The sequence below is a fragment of the Rattus rattus genome, chromosome 8, assembly GCF_011064425.1.
Source record: "Rattus rattus isolate New Zealand chromosome 8, Rrattus_CSIRO_v1, whole genome shotgun sequence".
NCBI lineage: Eukaryota > Metazoa > Chordata > Mammalia > Rodentia > Muridae > Rattus > Rattus rattus.
Window position 1 is genome coordinate 94,287,835 of NC_046161.1, and position 18,876 is coordinate 94,306,710.

General features: G+C 49.8%; 1 long non-coding RNA gene across 1 annotated transcript; it reads right to left on the minus strand.

Moving 5' to 3' along the window:
• Positions 1-16,038: 16,038 nt before the first annotated feature.
• On the minus strand, positions 16,039-18,619 carry LOC116907778. The gene is made up of 3 exons (XR_004388843.1): positions 18,586-18,619; positions 18,436-18,498; positions 16,039-16,118 (listed from the first exon to the last, which is right to left on the minus strand). It is a non-coding gene; the product is annotated as an uncharacterized LOC116907778 (long non-coding RNA).
• Positions 18,620-18,876: the final 257 nt, after the last annotated feature.

An 18,876-nucleotide genomic window follows, 5' to 3' on the forward strand; every position in this document is an offset into this window, starting at 1 on the left:
CCTCAGGAACTGTGATCAGCCTGTCCCGGCTGGCCTGGTAAGACAGGCTCTGACTTCACTGAGCACACCACACTAGCTCTCTGTGCAAATAAGAAAGCAGCTTCCAAGAAGAGGTGTGCCCTCCCAGGCGGAACACCGTGTGGACAGTATAACCCAGGCCGCGCAGCTGTCAGACCCAGCACTGAGAAAGGACATTAGCTGTTGATTGGTCAACAGCAGGTAAAGGAGGCTGCCACAGTCCAACCTCACACCTTAACAAGTGGGTGACAGACACTGTGCCTCCCAGTAAACCTGGCTCCCAGAGATCCCTCAGCAGTCATGTCATAGGCCTGTGACTCTTCTCATGCCTGGCTAGGTGCTAGGCAGATTGTGACCACTCTCACAGAGCATCTTATCAGACAGGCTACTTCTACTCTCTGGTAAATCCACCTTGTGGTAGAGGCTATGGAAAGCAGAACCAGCCTCCCCAGCTGCCTACAGCTAGCTTCACTGGAGTCTGAGCCTGCCCTACACTCTGTCTTCCCAGGATCTTCATCAGATCGTGTCAGCACACGCAGATAGACACAGACGCACAAATGCACAGAGGCACAGACACAGGCAAACACACACACACACACACACACACAGGCACAAGCACAGGTATACACACACACATACACATACACATACACATACACACACACATACACACCATAGGCATTTCATAGACACAGCACATATCATAGGTATTTTATACATACACTGTGCATGCACACACACACACACACACACACACACACACACACACACACACACACACACACACACACACATAGGCATTTCATATCCTAAAATGCCTCTACTCCCAAGCTGCAACCTCTGCTCATGGTCCACCCAAACTGCTCCTCTCTATGCCCTCTGCCTATCCTCCTACTCACAACCTGCCTTTAAGGTCACCCTTCGTTGACAGGCTGTGCCAACAAAATGTGTCCTGATGGACTCTTGCCACCCCACCAGCTGCATCTCAGAGAAAATAAGAATAGGTTTAACTCAGGAGAAATTAAGTTCCTAGTAAGATCCACATTTCCTCCCTTCAAGTACTTGGCATTGCAACCCCAAAGGCAGAGATAATCACAAATTTTACGTATAGCATCTAGACACAGTTCACCAACTTCAACTCTCTGTCTTCCCATCCAAATTGCCATTATTCTTTCTACAGAAATACTCTGTATGCCTGAGACAAAATATCAGAACCATGACCTCTCAGCCCTGGGATGAGTTAAATTAAACTGGGGTTCCCTTGGAGGTCACTTAAGGATAGCTTTACTGTCTCCTGACTATCAAAGATGCTTGATCAGAGCAGATGTTTATCGCCAGCATCTTGGAGATGATTCAGAACAGCCTTCGGCCACTTATTAAAGGTTCTCAGGTTTAGTATTTTATTGTCAGGACATTTTGAATTTTAGATCAGTTTTTAGTATAAAGCATGACCCCAGAATGGAATAACTTTAATGGTCTGCTGCACATAACACAGAACATACGGTTTATCTGAAATTCAAATTGACCTGGCATCCAGTGTCTTATCCAGTGACCTTAAGCTGGCTCCTACATCCAATATCTGTGCTATCAAGCATCAGAGGCTCAGCAGGGGAATCTGTTGCCATAGCAACCACTAAGCTTGTCAGTGATTTTTCACTGAGGACCAAGCCAGGTTCTTCCCAGCAGTCACACCCTCTCCAGGGTTCTAGAAAGTGAACTTCGCCAATACCCTGGATGCCTGGTCCTGAGGTCACTCTGGGTTCTTTATGTAGCAACTGCAAGCCTGGTAGCACCATGAGCTCACACTTCCATGTCTCGTTCTGTCTTTCTTGTCTTCCTGTGAACGCGTTTTCCAGAAGGAACAAGGGCAGCTCCCATAAAGAGAGGGATGAAATCCACCACCCAGTGACGTCGCGTCTGAGCAAGGGCGACCCCTGTGGACATAGCAGGTATAGCTTCCACGTAAAGCCAGAGGTGGGCTTTGGCTCAGCACCATTCAGGATACCGCTCATCTGTGGGTTAAATTACAAGGATTACTTCCCGGCTTCGTCTTCACTAATGCCTCTAACCCTCCTAATGGCATCAGAGAAGATAGGTGGCCGGGTCGGTACTCACTGCAAGTGTGTGGTATTTGGGAGTTTGGGTTGTTGCTGCTCATCCATCCTGTAAAACATGACATTTTGGGTTGATTTGTTTACTCGTGTAATTGTGAAAGGCTTTGGCATGTACGTTGCTTCCAAATTCCACAGCTGTGGCAAGCTCTGCCTTGTGTCCCTGCACACACAGTATTTTGGAGACAGTGCTGACAGCTGGGGTGGACCTGTGAAGGACTCGGGGACTGACTGACTGGCACAGAGCTCTGCTGAGAGCCGTCCTTCCCGCAGCTTTGAGAACCTCGCCAGCTAGAGTCCCTTCAACAGCAGGCTTTGCTGAAGCCACAGGCAGGTTAATGCAGAAACCTGCTGGGGGCTTTCTGTTTCTTCTAAGGGGGGGTTTTCCTCGAGCTAGGGCCACTGTTGAGAGATCTTGTGGGAGATGGGACAGTTTTACTGTCTTTAACTAGGGTTGGCAAAGGGTCTGGATGGGAAGGCAGTGGACAGACCTTACCTTGGGGGATTTGGAGAGAGCATACCATGTTCGCCGGCCTCAGTGTCTCTGAAGCCCTCGGGAATCTTAGCATAGATAGGCAATTGGGCTGCAACTTTGGATCACATAGTCCGACTCTAACTCCTGTCCCTACTACCTGGACTTGAGCGACAGGAGTCATTGGCCACAGTTATGGGAAATCTTCCATGCCCAGAGGCTTGGGAAGTAACATCTCTCAGAGTGCCACCTGTTCCATTGTACCACTGGATGTGAGTTTAGGTCTACAGATATTGGTGTTTCTGTAGAGGACGATGACTTAAGGCAAACTAGAAAGGTGTGGTCTATACTCCCGAGTACCCATGCCTTACATCATGGCATACTGCAGAGTAAACTGCAGACCATGCTACTCTGCCATATCTCTTAGCTGTTTTAAGGAAGTTGGCCGCATCTCCCAATCTATGAGATGTGGGGGCGATCTGGCTGTCATATCTTTCACCCCATTGATTGACAGGGTGGATTTTACTGACCTGAGTGGCTACCTGGGTGTTGCTTTCCTCCCTCACTGTTCCACATGTATCCGTCCTGAAGCTATGTGCTTGGCTGAAGAAAATGGCTTTCTCTGAATCGAGGAAGATCGGTCTCTGGTCAAGAGTACTAGTCAAGGGTATGCAAATAGCTTCATTCTCCTGCTAGAACTTCCAAACAAGCGCTCTCCCCCTCCCCTCCCCCTCCCCCTCCCCCTTTCTCTCTTGCTCGCTCTCACTCTTTCTCTCTCCCTCAAGATACCATGTTGGGCTTGCATGGTACCTCTTTGGTCTAACACAGAAAGCCTTTAGAACAAGATCCACCAAGCATAAAAAGAGACACGGCTCTGAGTGGCTTTTCCCCACCCCTGCCCTGCAAGGCAGCTTGGTTAGTATATACTGATGGCCAAATCAACCCTTGAAGAACCTACTCATCTCTTTTAATCGGCTCCTTCAGTCCTTCATACCTCTGAAGCCTGGGGAATAAGGAGCACCGCTTTCTGACTGAGGAACTCACAGTGACAGGTGGGCATGCGCAAGGCATCCCCTTGCAGCTTCCTGGGCCTAAGTACAAAGAGAAGCATCTCACTGGGGGCCCAGCAGAGGCCCCAGTGGGAAAGATTGGTTCCATTCCAGATAGTCCTGAGGCCTACGGTGGAGGAATTTTAATTTCGGTATTGCTGAGTGACACTGTCTACTGACTCCAAGTGACCCATCCTTTGTTCCCTGGCAGCCAGACTGCAGGATAAAAGAGGATCTGTTTTATGTCCAGTGTGGTCCCTTAGGAAAGGGGAGGGTGAAAAGAAGCAGAAAGAAATCCCACTGAGATGAGAGTAGCCGGGATCTCCTTGGATCTGCTGAAAGGGACAGACCGCCCAGGAACGAGCATGCTCACTTATCTCCCTGCAACCGCCTTCAGCCAGCCAGGTGAGGATGACCCAGGCCCTGCCGCCCAGGCATTAAAGTATGGCTGTTTTAAATAATTACAACAGATCTGGATCTTTGGAAGAAGGCAAAGACCATTTTATTATAGTATTCACCAAAGAAAATAGCAAATACTTTTAGGCTTCCTCCAGGGAAACCTAATCCCTGCCCCCGCACTTTATAAAATGTGAGTCCCTGTGCCTTCCATCGCCCTCTGGGAATCAGCCGCCCTCTTCCTGTGCAGATCAGATCAGCCCCAGGCTATGGAAAACAAGGCAGGCATTTGGCGCAGCTCTTGAGGTAAAGCCATGTGCAAAGAGGGCAAAGAGAAAGGAGCCGGGTGGCTCTGAGGCTGGTGGCTCTGAGGCTGTGCCCCCGGGGAGCTCTGCTGGCGTCCGTTCTGAGACTGGCTGTGTGTTACTACATCAGCAAATGCCTTTATCGGTTCCTCTCTGGGGCTGGCACCTTTCAGGGTGCACAGTCTTTCTAGGCCTCAGCATAGTCTCTGGGGACAGGGCAGAGGGGACTCAGAGGTGCTAGAGGAAAGTGAGAACCTAAGCGAGTGCAATGTATAATGTTGTGGGCCCTGGAAGTGTGGCTTTGTGTCCTCTTAAAACACACGAGGATGAGGCCTAGAAAGCTGCAATGTGAGGAGCTCAGTGGGTAAGGGCATCTGCTGTGAACTCTGACAACTTGCGTCTGATCCCTGGGACCTACCTGGTGAAAGGGAGAAGCAACAAGTTGTGCATGCGCATACACACACACACACACACACACACACACACACACCACACACACACACACACATCACACCACACACACACCACACACACACAAACACCACACACACACACACACAAACACAACCACATACACACAAGCACACACAGACCCTTATAGACACCCCCCACAGACACCCACACCCACACCCACCTACACATGCACGCACGCACAGGCACAAACACAGACACATACATGCATAGACATACACAGACACATGCACAGGCACACACATACACACACACAAACACATACACACAAGCACACACAGACATACACAGAGGCATACATAGATACATGCACACACACACACACACGCAAACACACACACGCAAACACAGACACTCACAGACACAAGCACACACAGACACACACACTTTTTAAAATGCAATGTGTGAGGACTGTAACTCCGGGGTGGGGACAGTCACTACCACTCACCTATGCCTTACACATGACTCATGCCCATTCTCTGGTCTTGAGCCACAGCAAGAGTGAGCAAGAGTCAACTGGGAAGTGAGGCATGTGTGAATCCAGCTACTGAAGCAAATCCAATAACAAGGGAGTCGCCTTTGTCAGTTAAGCTGACACAGAAGGTGAACTGTCCCTGCATCCTAGGCAGCCACCAGTCCTCTTGTGCAGGACCCCGCAGTACTCAACAATACTCAAAACAGCTTGCTCTCCTCAGAGAGCAGGATGATGCCCTGTGCTTGTTCAGCCTACAGCAACCACAGCAGCATCTGCTAACCTGGAGATGCATGGACTCCACCTCAGACCTCCTAGTTAGAGGCTCCAGGCAGGGCCCGGAGACCTAGGTTCAAATGACCTCTGGGAGTTTGCGGTGCACACTCAAACATGGACGCCACTGCTCTCCCCATACCACCATACTTTGTGGGTTCTACAGCAACCTGCGGCCAGGCCACACAAGCACTATTGTCAACTCAGGTGCAGCCAGGGGCTGACAGTGTGATGCTCCCGGGGCCCAGCTGCTGCTCTCTAGACTTTCTCCTCGTAATCTTCACTGCAGAGCTATGGTGTGTGGAAGGCAGTGGGAGAGATGACCACAGCCTGGGTGTACTAGAAACCTAAAGGGCCAGCTTCTCTAGGATTCTCCCGAGGAGATCTCAGAGAGCTATACGAAGGTTAGAAAAGGGAAGGAGCTGGGTTCTCGTCAGAAGCCAGTTAGGCCTGCTAAGGGGGACAGACCTCACGTTATCAACGAGGCATTGCCTTTGGAACAGGCTGCATCTAATTGGTGTTAGGTCATCAGACACATAAAAAGAGAGGAGCGTTTGGGCTAGGGTGAGGTGGGCGTGTCCACTCCTTTTCATCATCAAGAGTGCGACTCCTCCCGCCTGCAGCAACGCTTCTTTATATAGAAAGAAGCATCAAGGCTCACAGAGAAGCCTGTGGACGTCCCCATGGAGCACGAAGTGTGGACTCGCAATTATCCACAGCGGGACTTCCAGGGAATGAGTCTGAAGAACCCAGAAAAGGGGTGCAATTAGAGGTAACATGGAGTCCAAAGGTGGTGGGTCAGAACAAGCTGCCACCTCTATGTCTGAAACGCTCGAGGAATGTGACAATCTGGGAATGCCACTGAGACACTAGCCGCTTGTTCAAGTTCCAGCATTGTCGTTGGCCCAGAAGCCCCCTTATCTTCAGGGGTTACCTCCAAGACCCCTCATAGACTGACCACTAAAGTGGCAGATTGTGTCCAGCTCTACGAGTACACCATACATACAGAGCCACGACGAAGCTGAACTCCTAAATCAGACACACAGGTGACTAACCCTGGTGACAGTAAAATGGAGCAGTCACGACAGGTTGTAATAAAAGTAACAAGTCGTCCAGGTCAAGGGATCCCCGGTCGGTTCATTACTGCTCCTATTTCTGTGACCCAATGCCCGATGAAAGCAGCTTGAAGGTATGGGACGTTCTCTCTCCGTCCCCTCTGGTGAGGAGGTAGAATGGAACATCTACACCCTTCCCAAAGAGATGGAGTCAAGGAGGTGATGCAGGCACTGTGCCCAAGTCTGAGGCACTATTAATCTTCCGAGTACACACCTTACAGTGGGTGGCGATAGGTGAAATTACCCAGGCGGGAGCACGAGGCAGCTGGTCACCTCTCACCCACAGTCTGGAAACCGCAGCGGATACTGACGTCCAACTTGCTGTGTCTTTGTCTGCTCTCCAGGATGCCAGCCCAGAGACTGGTACCTTCCCAGGTACCATCTCAATCGATGGGATCAACATAACTCCTCACGCGCACACCCAGAAGCTGAGGTGGTAGGTGTGCTTGGAGCTGTGCCTCCTGGGCAATTCCTCATTCTGTCAAGTCAGCAATCAATGTTAACCGTCACGGGGTGGAAGGTCTGGCAGTTGTCTGGGAGTCATGTAGCAGCAGGTGGCAGCTAAACTCCTGGGATATGACATGAGAAAGAGTCTGAGATTTATCAGACATGGTTCGTGTACAGTTAATATGACAATATGTTGTGTGTTGTAAAGTTTATGAGAAACAGAAATGGACCATTATGACATTATAGCCTTTTCAGGCTCTAAATAGAAACTATGATATATCCTGCATACTGCCTAGGAGATGGTCCCTTCTCCCGTGTCCCCAGCAGGGTGCATGCATTTCCCTCTCTCTGTCCTGAGCTGCTAGGATGGGCTGGTGTCTCAGAGTTTCTCCTTGTCTCCTGTGCTAACAAGAATTGCGTTATGTGCATAACTGGTGCTCAGCAAATATTTGTGAAAGGAACAAATAAGCATGTCGCCCAGGAATGTTCTAGAAGGGAGGTAATGTCAGTGCGGCCAGTGGCTTGGACTTTGGATTAGGCCAGATTGCAGCTCGAGTTCCAAGCCTGCCTCCGATTGGCCCAATGAGGCAGATCCAGTAGTCAGCCTGTTCCAGCATCGACGTTTTCTCCTACGTAAAGGGCACGAGGCCCCTGGCTTCTCACCGGTTTGTTTAAGACAATACACAGTTGAGCAGCTATGGGGGCGGGATTGGGAGCTAACAGGGGGAGCAGAGCACACGACCCCTTTGCCCATGCTCTAAGAGGTGGGCTCCCCTAGGATGGCAGAGGATAGACATGAGCTTTGACAGTCACAATAGCAGGAACATTAGTTTGGAGGCTCCCCATGTAACTTCCCATAGTATATGAGAGCAACAGAGAGGAGCAGTGACTCCTCCAGAACCACAAAGGGGAGATTAAGGCAGGACAGGACCTAGAGTGTCCTCCTTGACAACACAAGCTTCTGGGATTCCTAGTGATGATTTCCATTCCAAAACTGCACAGAAACTGCTGCATGTTCAGGGGATTGCTTCTTTCTCCTCCTCCTCCTCCTCCTCCCCTCCTCCTCCTCCTCCTCCCCTCCCCCTCCTCCTCCTCCTCCCTCTCCCCCTCCCCCTCCTCCTCCTCTTTTTTTTAACAAAGCCTATTATGTTTTGCTTCATTAGAAAACAATACTTCTAAAATTCAAAAGATATAGAAAAATGAAATTATACAAGAGCACATGTTCACTAAACGCAATTATAATCTCTACAAATATTTCACTGTGTCTTCTAATCTTTCTTACATTGCCTGTAATAGCACGTGTGTGGTAGGTGCACACCTGTATTCACGAGCACATGGATGTGTGAAGGCCAGAGGTCAATGATGGGTGTCTTCAATCACTCTCTACCTTAGTGTTTGAGATAGGTTCTCTTGCTGAAGCCAGAGCTCACCAATTCAGCTGGTGAGCTCCAGAGCTGCCTGTCTCTGCCTCCTCACCAGTACTGGGATTACACACACACACACACACACCCCACAACACACATATACACATACACACATACATACCACAACACCGCCCCCCCCACACACACACACATACACACACACATACACACACACACACACACATACACACACACACATACACACATATATACACACCCATACACACACATACACACCCCCTACACACAAACAACACACATACACACACACACACACACACACACACACACACACACACACACATACACACACATACACACACACCATAACACACACACACACCACACACACATATACACATACACACATACATACCACAACACACACACCATAACACACACACACACATGCACACACACACACACACACACACACACAGAGCTGCACCCTCCTGTAACAGCATTTAAAATCACAAATGACACATATTATATATAAGATATATAATTTAAAAAATTTAAGTCACATTTATTTACTTTTATTACACGTGTGTGTGTGAGTGTGTGTGTGTGAGTGTGTGTGTGTGTGTGTGTGTGTGTGTGTGTGTGTGTGTGTGGGCAGCTTGAGGAACTTGTTCTCTCCGTCTATCATGTGGCTCCTGTGGTCTTCCAGCTTGCTGGCTAACACCTTTGCACACTGAGCCATTTGCCCATCCAAGTTGGCCTTTTTATTTGACGTCATGATATAGATGATTTCTTTGTTATTATAACTTTTCGTGATGACCTTTAGTCCCGCAGATAGCCCATGGAGCTGTGTCTCTGACCGCTGTGGATCCCCGCTTCACCAGGGATTAAAAAGGCTTGCCTCAGCCCTTCCGACCACTCAGTCGTGAGTGCTTGAATTCAGCAGGGTCTAGTGGCTTTAAAATGTATGAGACCAGAGAGACAATGGCTGACTCAGAAGACCTGAGAGCCAGGTCACACTGACCTCTGTATGGGACTAGCCAGCCCTTGGCCTCTCTTCTTTGAAATGAGATCAACAACCTGCCTCACAGAGTAGCTGCCAGGCAAGTGAGGTACCAGCTCGGCCCGAATCTTGGTTTATTGGACTCACCAGAACCTTCAGGAGTCAGCAACAGGAAATGCAGCACAACAAAATTAAATCATAAAGAGAATTTATTAGCTCTCAGAATTGCAAAGTCCAGACGGAGTGACCAAGAGGGACACAGAGCCTGGAGGATATGGCCACTGGCCTCAGTCATCATGGTTCCACCTGCCTAGCTTTCTCTTCACTCCTTCCTAGAGAACTTTCTTTCCAGTACTCCCCAGACCTTCACGCTGAGGACAGTACCCCTACTCCCCAAGAGAAACATAGTGGCCTGTCTGCTTCAGCAGAGGCCTGGGTACCTAGGACTGGCCTACATTCTCCTGCCTCAGTGGGTGAGGGTAGTGGTCCCAAGAAGGGTCAGGCGGTGCTCTCATCAAGAGAGAGGCAGACTTGGGCTGGGGCAAATAGCAGCTATGTCCTTCATAGCGTACCAGTTCCACTGTGGTCAGAAGGAAGTTCTCAGAGCTAGGAGCCCAGCATCCCCTGTGGGTTCGATACTCACATTGTGAGATGCTCGGAATCTTCCCTGGCCACTCTTATCCTCTGCCAGCTCTGTGCTAATACAGCAAGCATTTTCTCTCAAATGCCCAACGCAGAGAACCACACCCTCTGTCCCTGTGACCATGAACTGGGAGGAGGCTGGCCTTCAGTGACCTCATCAGGTGACTCACCCCACCTTCACAGATATGGTCGAAGGTGTATTACAAGTCCTAAGCCCAGGTGAAGTGTCCTGAAACAGGAAGAGGTTGGAGCTCTGAGATGGGGCTGGAAACCCCTGTTCCGTCCCAACACCCAGGCTTTATCTGTGTTCAGCAGGGAACGAAGATGTGCGGGAAGTATGTTTCCCATCAGCCCTTGTGCTTGAGAGGCCGGGAGAAGCAGGTGCTTATTGGATCCATCCAGCTGGGTGTTCTGCAATGGTGTTCTGATGTCTGTTCTTGTGCGTACTTGTTCCCTATCCCGAAATCTCACAAGCCACCTGGTAGGGAGTCAACCCAAGCACAGTCAGTAGTGAGGGTGTAGAGTACCAAAACAGGGCACCCATCCCTTAAGAGTCAAGAAAATCAGGGCTCACCACTAAGGGGCTAGGACCGGAGCAAGGATCCTGAAGGAGGAGAAGGTGGGACAGGGAGCTCAAGGCCCTTCCAGGAATGGAGGACACCACAGATAGAGAAGAAAGAGACTGTGGACGCTGAGGAAAGACTGAGGAACAGAGTTCTGAGGAGAGAGGGGCCCACCTAGACCCAGAGCCAGGGTACAGGGTACAGGGTACATGGCACAGGCAGGACACCTGCTACAGAGAGGTCAGGTGCTGATCTAGGTGTTTGTGGGAAATCTAGGAAGTAGGCGAGGATCCTCAGGCCTCCTCATGAGGACTTCTAGGCTTGACTCTGTGGTGGGAAAGTACAAAGACACAGAGCAGGAGGGGAAGGCAGGCATTCTGAGAGAACTGAGGAAGCCTGTTGTCACAGAGTGCTCTCTCCTTCCTCTGTCTGCCTGTCTCTCTCTCTCTCTCTCTCTCTCTCTCTCTCTCTCTCTCTCTTGTGTGTGTTTGTTTGTGTGTGTGTGTGTGTGTGTGTGTGTGTGTGTGTGTGTGTGTGTACACCCGTGCGCATGTCTGTGTACATACTGCAAGTAAGACCCAACCTAGGATCCCTGGAGGAAGGATGGAATTTGAGGTTGGTGCAGAGACCCCCCCAAGCTCTCCACATAAACTTGGAGGGAGATTATGCCAGCTCTGGAGAGCACCTGGGCCTGGAACTATAGCCTTCATGGGTCTGGGAGGAGGCTAAGCCAGCTGTGGAGAGGACTTGGGCCCAGGCAAGGCAAAAATCAACAAACAAAACAAGTTCACTACATCCAGGGAGGGAACAAGAGGACAGCACCTAGAAGAAAGCCACAGCTCCAACAATGGTGATCTGTGAGTCCCGCTGCAGGAGGAAGTTAAGTGACTTGCCTGGAGACACACAGGATGGAGTCAAGAAGGTAGCCCTGCTTTGGATCACAAAGCCCAGCACTTTGGGTGTGCAGGTGAGTAATCCAACCATGCAAGGTCCGGGGGGTGGGGGGTGGGGGGGCTGAGTTCTTCTTCAAAACTGGATCAAAGCAGCTTCATCTGTGGCACTCTTGGTCAGCTTCTGAGCTGCAGAGCTTCCTGTGGAAGGTTAGGGACAAGGAGGACCTGAGAGGATTCACTGGGAGGTCTTCCACAGCTGCTGTGGTCAGGTCACACACCCCACCCCACCCCACCCCACCCTGGAATGCTAGCCTTGCACTATGGAGGCCAGAAAGATGTCACCCTAGGAAGAAGGGACCTACGTGATGGAAATACAACAGGGGAGGTGACCTTAAATAGAGAAAAAGATCCCCAGCTGAGTTCGTGCTGACTGAACTTAGCAAGTCACTGCTGGTCCTCAGTCTTAAGGCAAAGGGCTTGGGGGAAAAGCTACTATTTATACATGAGCACATTACAGAAATTTCCGCCATTCAAACCCAGCAGATGGTTGAATAACTCCTGGTTGCCGGCACAGCCATTCATGAGATCGGGAAGAAAAGCCCCTATCATGTGTAACACTGCACATAGTACAGATGATTGATACACTGCAAACTCTTGTTACTGGCTTTAAGTAACAATCATATTGGGAAAGAATTAGGAAAAGCACAAAATTCAGCACAATCTAATCTGCGGAGTGATGGGAATTCAACAAAAATACAACCTTCGTGGCTGAGTTAGAACCCTGTAGACTGTTTTTCGAAGACTATTGGGTACAGACCAGCAAGTATGTTAGAGACAAGAACCGTGGCAGAGACCAACTGTGGCTCTCTATCCACTCAGCAGGCTTGAGACAGCAAGACCCGTGGGTCTTCAGGTCCCCCTGTGGAGGCCTGACAGAGCACCAAATGCTTGCTGAATGTGTGGCTGCAGAGTTGACCCCTCTACTTACAGGAGTGACAGTGAACCCGCCATAGCATGGGCTGGGGCTATGACCTGATCATGAATGGGTGGAGTGTAGATAGGGCAGGCTGGACCCCCTTGTCCAAGCAAGCAGCTATCGAGAGAGTGGGCATGGGAGATGTGGGAGAGGCCTGTGGGAGTTTCTCCTTTCTTTGCACTGGCTAAGACCAGGAGCTAACACAACAGAAAAAGTCCTGGCACATTCTGAAAAAGTCATGAACAGCCCACTGTCACTATCCTGGGCATACATGCCAGGCCTGGTACATCCCGGACGAAATGGAGAGCAGTGGAGAGAATGAAACTCTGGTGCTGTAATACACCCCACTTGTTAGGGGAGGGGAGGCTGGAGCGTGTCTGAGAGCTGAGAGGGCAAATAGGCTGAGAGGGAGAGACAATGGCAGGTAGAAGGCCCCCAAGGACAGCCATGCTGGAGGGCCAGAATCCTAGGACAGGGAAGAGCAAAACAGTGGTCTTGTAGTTGGACCTACAGGACCCACCAGTGGCTACAGCTTTTCTTGGGCTTTTGTTTAAGGAGAACGGACCAGATTGGTTCCTTAAGTTCTCCTTAAGGAGAACTTACCAGCCTTCTTTTTCAGGAGAAGGGAATGATTTCTAAGGGGCAGATGGATGAGGCATTCCTCCATGGGCTCTGGGCTTGGCTAGCCTTACAGCTGTGGCTCTCAGACTCTGTGCAGGAGCCCCCATGTGCTTAGACTCTATAACTTCCTGTCTGGGCTCTGCCACTTAGTAGCTGTGTGACTGACCAAGTTATTGTACCTCTCTGCGCCTTAGTTTTTTTTTTCTTTTTTCTTTTTTTTTTTTCGGGGCTAGGGACCGAACCCAGGGCCTTGTGCTTGCTAGGCAAGCGCTCTACCACTGAGCTAAATCCTAGTTTTTCTTTCTTTCCTTCTTTCTTTTTTTTTTTTAAAAAAAAAAAGATTTGTTTTTCATTATGTGTATGTACGCATGTCTGTGTGAGGGTATGTGCATGTATGTGCAGTTGCTCAAGGCAGCCAGAAGAGGGTACTAGATCCCCCCACTGTAGTTACAGGCAGTTGTGAGCCTTCTGACATTGGTGCTGGGAACTGAACTCCAGTCCTCTGCAAAAGCTGTACTCACGCTTAATCACTGAACCATCTCTCTAGGATTCTTTCATTGGATTATTTAGAGTATTAAATGAATTCCCATCGTTGGAAGTATGTGTTAAATAAAGATATAAAATTGGGTAGGATATCTCCTCATGAGTTGTTGGCCGGGAAGGACTGAAGGGCTCTCAAAACAATTCAGGCCACAGCCATTGCTCTGGATGGCCCACTAGAACTAGTTGATAAAGACCGTATTGCTGAAGGTGTCTTACACTTCAGTTGCAGGACATAGAGACATCAATCTGAACCTGAACTAGGAGCGTCTTACTGCCGGCTGGTCTCTGAGTGCTCAAAGGCTCTAAGTGCCGTACAGGCACTGGAGAAGGAATGCCATCAATGGTCCTATTCTAGTGCAAACCCTGAGAGTTACACCACCAAGCAGTAGTGGTGTGACTGTCGTGGCGGTAACCAACCACTTTCTTATTGGTTTGTAGACCTGCTTCGCAGGAGGAATCCAGACCAGGTACTGTAAACCTGGTCAAAAACCCACGGCTAAGGAGATCATAGCCTTAGAGGGGGAACCTGTTACGTTTGTTTTGCTAGATGGACATGGTGTCAAAGTGCCTTTTAAATACTGTTTCTACCATACATCAGTACTCGGCCTTGGTTAGAGAAGCATCCTCAGTGAGTGGAGAGACTCAGATGGCTAAGTGACCATTGAGCACAACGCACTAGACAGGACAGCCCAAGGGCGAGAAGGAGTATCATAAATGCTGTCTTCTGGACAGGACATGGCGTTTGCATCATGAACTCACAACATTCCATCATGGACAAGGTCCCACCCCTCCCTGAGGAACCACAGGCAATTAATGGTTGCCGAGGCAGAGAGAGTCACAGTCCTCAGTGGGCTAGCTACTGGAAGGTTGTTCTTGCTCGAGTAAATAACTCCCCACCCATGCTCGTGCGGGTAGCCCTAATTAAATTCAGTGGGTCACAAGAAAACAAAACAAAAACAAATTAGCAACAGCAGAGAGAAAAATATGAAAGTAGGACGGGGTTGCTGGGAACATGAAAGGATTTAGTGAGAGAGGGGAGGGAAGAGAGGATACTGGGAGGTGGGGAGATGTGGCCAAAGTAAGTGTGTGTGTGTGTGTGTGTGTGTGTGTGTGTGTGTGTGTGTCACTGTGAGAGAACAAATAAAAAGTAGTTAAGATAGTAAAACACATACAAGAAAGACGTTTGCCTTTAGTCATCACACAATTTGACCCAATTGTGACCGGTGAGTAAAAAAAAACCATCAGGAACACCGTGCGTTTACACTTTCTCTGTCCTGGGTTCTCCTGCACCCACAGAATCGGGCCTTCAACCATATCATCCACTGGAGACACCGTTGCTTGGGTCCTCAGTGCAGGACCTGGTCAGCTCAGTAGCTGCCCCTTAGGTCGTACCTTGTTCACAGCAGGGTCGGTCTTCAGTCTTCCTCTTTGAACATGACCTCTGGTCTCTACCGACAACTCTCTCCCCTGGCCTGCCCCCCTCCGCTCTGGTTCTATTTCGTGGGCAGATGTTGCTGCATTCGTTTCTGGATGTCCTTCTCCTCACCTGTCACTGGGAGACATCCTCCTTCCTGGAGGGCTGGCGTCACCTCCACCCACCCTTTTCTTGACTTCTGTGTCTAACCTGGGCAATGAGTCACCATAGCCACCTACCAGCTGCCCACTTTCAAAAGTATTTATTTTAATTTAAAAGAAATATAATATCATGTTCTCCTGTTCTTCTATTCCCTCTAACGCTTCCTCTGGTCCCTCTCAAACTCATGGCCTCTTTTTCTTTGTTGTCTCTCTCTCTCACACACACACACACACACACACACACACACACACACACACAATGTAAATAGATAAATGTAAACCCAACCGGTTCAGTCCATTCGATGTTACTCTTATGTATATGATTTCAAGGCTGACCCCTTGGCATTGGGTAGCCAAGTGTAAGGCTCCTCCTCGGGGAACTCTGTTTCTCCGAATTCCTTAGCTGCCTATAGTTCTTAGCCTATGGGCGGGGCCTGTGAGATTTCCTCTTTCTCTGTTAGGACATCTGCTGCTGCTGTCATCCTCGAGCAGGTCTTATTTAGACACTGATATTGTTGAGTATCAAGAGAGATGCTTCCCTTTTGTTTCTAGGAGACAGTCTCACAGCTGACTTCCTGGTCCTCTGGCTCTCAGAATGAAGCCCTCCGCCACATCTTCCAGAATGTTCCATGGGTCTTCAGTGACACAGTTGGGATGCCCATGTGTCACCTGGGACTTAACAGCCACGATCGCTTGCCCTCTGTGCTTTGACCAGTGGTGGTTTTCTGGAATGGTGTCCATCTGTTGCACAGAAGAGTTATCTGGTGAGAGACGAGAGCTACAATCATCTGTGGGCATAAGGATACTTAGACTCCGGCTGCCCATCTTTACCTGTATGTAGCTCAAACTGGGTGAACTCAAAGTGAATCCTTAGGACACCACTGGCTTCCCCCATGGCTGCTAGTCCTTCTGGGTCCCCTCTGCTGGGGATGAATGTGGCAAGCACTGCGTGTGTGAGAGAAGTGGTGGGACTCCTCACTGACGTGTGTACCACAGGCACATGAGTGCCGTCTCTGAAGTATTTTCTGAATTTTTTTCTCCCTACCTCTTGCATGGTCCAAGTTCGTATCTCTGCTCCTGGAACTCTTTCTGGATCTCGCCCCTTTCCTCTCTCATCTGGTTGCCAGATGGGCTTATGGGCAATGCAGATCAGCTCAGAGCCCCTGCTACTCAGAAGTCTTCAGTGGCTGTCCCTGTGCTCTGGGGATAAGGCCTCCATTCTTCGTATGACACTTGGTTTTCCAGTCTCTCCCCAGCCTCACGTATCCCTGCTGTCCCTGGCTTTGTACTCCAGTCAGAATGCTTCATCATCCTTATTCTTGGGGCGTCACTTGATAGTTGATAGGATTCCCTGCTGTCCTGTGTGTATTGGGCCCCTCCCCTGCGTGTTCACAGCTCCTGTACACAGTCACTCTGTAACATGGCTGAAGCCTTCTCTCTGCTCTCCCCACAGAGACAGGATGGCTTAGCAGACAGGGCCTGCCACTATGCTCTAGAACTGGGCTTTTGTGTTTTTTAGCACCAGAAACTATTTCCTGAAACCAAAGGATGGAAAGTCCAGCGGAGAGATCCTGGTGATGCTCTTCGATATGATATCCTTTCTCTTCTTTTCCCTGACAGAACTTCAATTTTACTGCAGATGGTAGCATTTGCTTGAAGCTTATTTCCTAGCGTCCTTTGTAGGGGGTTACTCTGTGGTCCAGCCAACAAGACTTAAGGCAAAGTCCGTGTGCGAGAAGTTGCTTCTCTGCTGTGAGCCTGGCCCTTTCCTGTTGTTTCCTGTCTTCTATTTCTTTCCTGAAATAAAAAGAAGAGGCTGGAGGAGGAGCAGCCATCTTGTGACCATGAGCTAGCCCTAGTCATGGTAGCCACACAAGGGACCCTGAGGGCATCAGGTCAGGACTCTAACTACCAGCCAGTCTCTTACAACAGACTGTTGAGTCCAAAAGGAACTCCATTTCCCCAAGTCCTGGTGATCAGACAAAAGCCTGTTACCTGTAGTTTCAGCCGCACTCCCTCTTTTTGACACCCCCCCATCTCACTCCCTTTGTCTTCCCCCTCCCTTCTTCCCTCACCTCCCCCTCCCCCCATTCCCTCTCCTGCCCCTCCCCCTCTCTAGGTTTCTCTGTCTCTCTGCTCTGCCTCTGCTTCTGTCATGACCAGGTCTGGGCTGCTGGTCCATATTCATTCTACTACTTTCTCTGCTCTGGACCCTTCCAGATACCTCTGGCTGCTCGCTCCTTCACATCTACCACAAAAACCTTCCCCTTAACCATACCGTGGGAGTATTCTTGTCATCGGTTCATACACAGACAAATAAGTCTCACTGAAGTCACTGTGGTCAGACTCCACTGCATTTAGCTGATAGCATTTCTGAATAAACATTTCCTTTGGAGGTGACACACTGGCCCTGATACCAGGCAGAGGGCAAAGTTAAAGGAGCAGGCAGGACAGTCTCTACAACAGGAGAGGTAGATTCTCCCGGGGAGTCTACCAGAAGAGCCCCACCCACGGGAAGGCCCCATGTGGAGGAAGAAATTCCAATCACGGAGGCCCCACGGTGAAATGGGATTGCTGTACTCAATAACGTTAGGAGTGCCTCAGGCTAGAGATGTCAGTAGTGGGCCTGCCTTGCAAACAGGAGGACCTGAGTTCATTCTCCAGGTAATCAAAGAGAACAATATGGCGACATGCACTTATAATCATAGGCCTGGGGAGGCAGAGACAGGTGGATCTCTGGGGCTTGCTGGCCAGCCCCAGGTCAATGTCAGGCCAGTGGTGAGTCTCCATTTCAAAAACAAGATGGACGACACGTGAGAATCTGTCCTCCACCCCTCCTTCATACTGTGCACGAGTGCTTCATAGCTGGGCTTTGGCATCGGGCAAAGCTGAGTTCTGGGTCTAGTTCTATTACTTCCTCGATGTGTGGCTTTGGTCCCTCTAATTGGTCCGGCTAGCATCCTCTCCTATAAAGTTCAGATCATCAAAGCACCCCCCTCTCACTTAGATCTAGCACTGGTGGTCCAAGAAATCCGCAGGGCTTCCGGTACAACCCACCACGGATGTGGCCTTCTGTGCCCAGTGTACACTGTCCCCTCTAACTACCTGTGTTCCACGGTGGTTAGGCTTGCTGTGGGTCTGGAAAGCCTGTCTGTAAGGTACTTCTCCCTGCAGGTGAACAAGGTAACAGAAGTTGTTCACTGTCCAACAGCTTCTAGATTGTTGCTGTGTCCAGAGTCCTTGGCCTCTGCTTACCAGTGTGTAGGAAGAACTCCGCAGTCCGTCAAGCCAGACCAGAATTGGCAAAACATCGGTCTTCAGAAATAACGAAGCAGTGGGCTTCATCCTTCACCCGGTCAGTGTCCCTGATATTGAGGATATTGACGTATCCTTTCCTAGGCTGGGCTGGGCTGGAAGAGGTGGTTCTGAGAAGACAATAGAGTGGGAGGCTGGAAGGATGCCTCCTCCGAACTGCCTCGAGAGTTTTTGCTGGATTTCTTTTGGCTTTTCCTGGAAAAAGGCTCACCTTCTTTCTCTAAGGTCCGA